At 39.5% G+C, this 4356-nt stretch overlaps 1 pseudogene; it reads left to right on the top strand.

The window, feature by feature from the left end:
* The first annotated feature begins 501 nt into the window (after window positions 1-501).
* Window positions 502-2049, top strand: LOC137742960 (transcription termination factor MTERF4, chloroplastic pseudogene; annotated as a pseudogene).
* The last annotated feature ends 2307 nt before the right edge of the window (window positions 2050-4356 follow it).

The raw sequence follows: 4356 nt of genomic DNA, 5'->3' as shown, positions 1-4356 counted from the left end.
GTTGCCTCATGCGGTATTAGAACTGCACAAAGAAGAGAATTAACCTGTCATCATTGTTTGGTGCCAGACTTCCTCCCATATCAAAAAAATAAAGATAAAAACCCAAACTAAAAATGCAAAGAGTCGCCACTCAATACTACGGTCTAGTGGTATTCCTCTTCACTTGTAAGTGAGATGTTTTAGGTTCAAATCACATGAATGGCAAATTTGATATCAAATTATATTACCCATTGTGTGGATTAGCCAAACTCCTTATCTCCTAGTGTAAAATATATCATTGTACTACTGCCGGATGAAAATGTACATGCGAAACCTCCGAACAAGAGCTCTATCTTGCTGCAACCTAAAAGCATGGCTAATCAGATTGAAGATTGAGAGCAGTACCAACTTCCAAGTAAGCCCTTTCTCTCCCTTCTAATAGCAAACCAGAAAATAACTAGAATCGTTGATTCATTGTGTGGTTTGAACTTTGAAGCAGTTTCTGTTACTCCTCCCTCTGAAATGATTAGAGCAAGGAAAACCATCACCCAAATCCCCAAACTATTTCCACCAATCCTACATGTTTCTCATAAACTCACTCCAACCTCCCAATCAATCCAATGTCCCAACCAAAACCCACATCCCCAACTGCCCTATACCCAAAACCCTGCAAGGGTTTTACTTAACTATGCATTTTCAACTCAGTCCTCTAAGTTTCCAGAGTATAAGATGCCCTCTGTTACGTGGGGTGTGGTCCAAGGCCGAAAAGAGAAGGTTGTCTCTCGGGTCATCATTTGTGACTATTTAAAGAGCTTAGGCATTGTTCCTGATGAGTTAGAAAACTTAGAGCTTTCTTCTACTGTTGAAGTCATGAGCTTCCTTCTATTGTTGAAGTCATGAGGGAGAGAGTTGAGTTTCTTTAGAAGATGGGATTGTTTGTTGACAATATCAATGAGTACCTGTTGATGCTCAGATGTAGTGTGAGAAAAAATATGATACCTGTGTCGGCTTACTTGGAGAAAATTGGGATTCCAAGACCAAAACTTGGTGAATTTGTTAAGTGTTATCCACAAGTATTGCATGCTAGTGTGGTTGTTGAGCTTGTGCCGATTGTTAAGTTCCTTCGTGAGCTTGATGTCGAGAAACAGGATATTGGATATGTGTTGTAGAAGTATCCCAAACTTCTTGGGTATAAACTTGAGGGGACAATGAGTACTTCAGTTGCGTATCTTGTTAGCATTGGTGTTAGTCTTAGGGATATAGGTCCAATGGTCATGCAATATCCTTACTTTTTGGGCATGAGAGTTGGGACTGTGATTAAGCCAATTGTTGATTTTTTTGGTTTCCTTAGACTTGCCAAAAAAGATTTTGGCTAGGCAGACGTATTTACTTGGTTATGATCTCGAGGAGGCTGTTAAACCGAATGTGGATTGTTTGATTAGTTTTGGGATCCGAAGGGAAGTGCTTGCTTCGGTTGTTGCTCAGTACCCACAAATTCTTAGGCTACCGTTAAAGGCTAAAATGTCCTCACAACAGTATTTCTTTAGTTTGAAGCTTAAGATTGATCCTGAAGGGTTTGCAAAGTGATAGAGAAGATGCTGCAGATTGTCAGCCTCCATCAACATGTGATAATGAAGCTAGTTGAGTTCCTTCTTGGATGGGGAATACCTTCTGAGGATGTAGCCAAGATGGTCGTAAAATGTCCCTAGTTAATTACATCGCGAGTTGAGCTCGTGAAAAATAGTTATTACTTTTTCAAGAGTGAAATGGGGAGGCCATTGAAAGAGCTTGTGGAATTTCCAGAGTTCTTCACTTACAACTTAGAATCCAGGATCAAACCTAGGTCACAAGTTGCAAAGCAAGGGGATCAGGTGTTCTTTGAAATGGTTCCTAAACTGTAGTGATCAAAGATTCGAGGAGAGATTGCAAGGGGAATATATTGAAACAGAGACTCCAGGTCCATCATTTTGTATGGGTGGGAAGTTAGAGCTACCTGGAAGCGAGATGGGGTCAAATGAGGAAGATGAGAGTGATGATGAAGTACTTTACAGACGCATTGTTTCACTGTGATAAATCTTGTTCACATCAGTAAATCATATTTATCTTGAAATGTTATTCATGCTCATCTCATATGCTGTATGTTGTTTCTTTTAATATCCATATATATGCCTCTTATGTAATTCTTAAGATTGCTCAAGCAATGAAAGAAAAACTCATTTGATTACCTTAATTGGCATTTTATTTCAATTGTTTATTGCCATACTGGTGTGAAAGATAAAAACAAGAAAAACTAAAACATGAGAGGTTTATGGATTCATAAAGAAACGATTAGAGTGCAATGCAGGATAAGTGGGAGTATATGACACATCCCGTCCTAAGGAAGGTGTGCTGGCCGTCACGTGAAAGTGACATAACCATGTGCATAGTGCGGAAGCTAAGAAGATAAATAGAATTATGAATAAATAAAAACCGAATCACTAGCAATACTAGCTAAGAAATGATGCTAGTGCGAGTCTAAGTGATAAATACACATTCAGAGCAATAAGAACGTCTAGTTGTAGTCAAGTAGGACAATTACTAAGATATAACACCCGAAGGTGAATCCTACTTTTGTGAATTCTGTCAGAACTCCGATGGATTCCTCATGGCCACCAAAGCTCTTCTACCTAGAACCTCATGCTATCAATATACCACTGAGTGTATGCCATGTTCATACTCCGAATATGACAGAAAGGTAATAACAGGTGATGCATCTCAAATCAAATCACATAAGCCGGATCCACCTCAGTGGCCTGTAAGGTTGATTATAGCTCATCATAAATAATAATATGTCAACCGTGTGATCAGCACGGTTGAAACTATAGCTCATAACTAATCTCAGATCATATCAATTCATATTAAATCCTGCACACGAGTCGGAACCACCTCTAGTGGTCTGTATGACAAGCCTGGGTGTAAAATAAATATGCTCTAGTGCTACAATCATGTGAAGACTGTGCAATTAAATGCGGTCACCTATGAGTCGGAACCACTTATGGTGGTCTGTATGACAAGCCTGTGCACCTAACTTGGATCCAAGGTAAGCATATGATGTAGAATGTGAACAACACGTGAAAGACTGTGCCTTAACTCTGGGTGGGAGCACTAACACCGGGGTGTAGGTTTATGAGCTATCGATACATCTCAACATATTCATCATCAAATTTCCACATCTCAAACTTAGCATCTAAACTTACCTAATACTTACCTGGGCGTCCACAACACTGAATCACAATTATACATATTTACCAATTCATAATTATATGCAACTATTCATGCATAAATAAAATGGCATATACATTGCAAGGCATTTTATAACATACTTTCACTTAAATTGATTTTCTGGGAAAAATCTCATTTATATAGGTATATAGGGAAAACAAAAGCCCACTCACCTGGAGTTCACCCTACAACTCCCTAGCACAACACATCAAGGCATCATGACGATCAGCGCCTAGAACAATCATCAAATCATGCCTCAGAAATCATATCGATAGAATATAACTTATATAAAACACGTCACTACGTAGATCGATCCAGAAGATCTGCAATTCAGATTTTCGATCCGTAACTTCCAGAGGTTCACAATATACCTCTAGAACAACATCCTAAAATGTCATTATCATCCAACGGTCGGATCTCCGTCAATTGCCAAAACTAAGTGACGGTTAACATTCTATTATATGAACTTACAACTCTAATTTCGGAAGATCCGTAAATCAGATTCCCAATCCATAAGTTCCTATAATCCTCAAATATTACGTATTACAACGTATCAAAGTTTGGTGACGATCCAACGGTCGGATCGTCAATTCACATTTTCACCAAGTAACGTAATGTAAAGAATTTAGGTCCAAACAATCAATCTACGTTACACAATCACCAAAACTGAAATCAAGGAAATTCATTTAGCCTAAGAATAACATTGACGGCCCCCTGGCCACGTGTCGCCACGGGTGGCGGTCGGCTGTCCCGGCTCGTCGGAAAATCCAACTATTTTAAAAAATTACCAAAATTTACAGAAATGAAGATATCAGTGAGTAGAGTAAACTTTATACCTCTGCCCAAGGCCAAATTGGCTTGGAAGCACCTCAATTTCACCAAAACCATGCGGAACCCTAGGTTTTGGGTGTGCTCAATCCGACTCCAAAACAACTCCGTCGTCCCAACCATTGCTTGGGCTTTGTTCTAGGCCTCAAGAGGATTTTATGGGTGGTGGAAATTGAAAGAAATTGCTTCGGGATTGGGTGATTCGAGCCAAAGCCGCCGCACCCCTCCTTGCGAATTTCTCTATTTTCAAGGCCAAATCTCTCCAAATTTGAGATGGAATGGATAGAG

Source organism: Pyrus communis, chromosome 11 (assembly GCF_041283825.1).
Source record: "Pyrus communis isolate YQ-2024b chromosome 11, ASM4128382v1, whole genome shotgun sequence".
NCBI lineage: Eukaryota > Viridiplantae > Streptophyta > Magnoliopsida > Rosales > Rosaceae > Pyrus > Pyrus communis.
The sequence above is the reverse complement of the archived record's forward strand: the minus strand, read 5'-3'. Positions and strand labels throughout refer to the sequence as shown.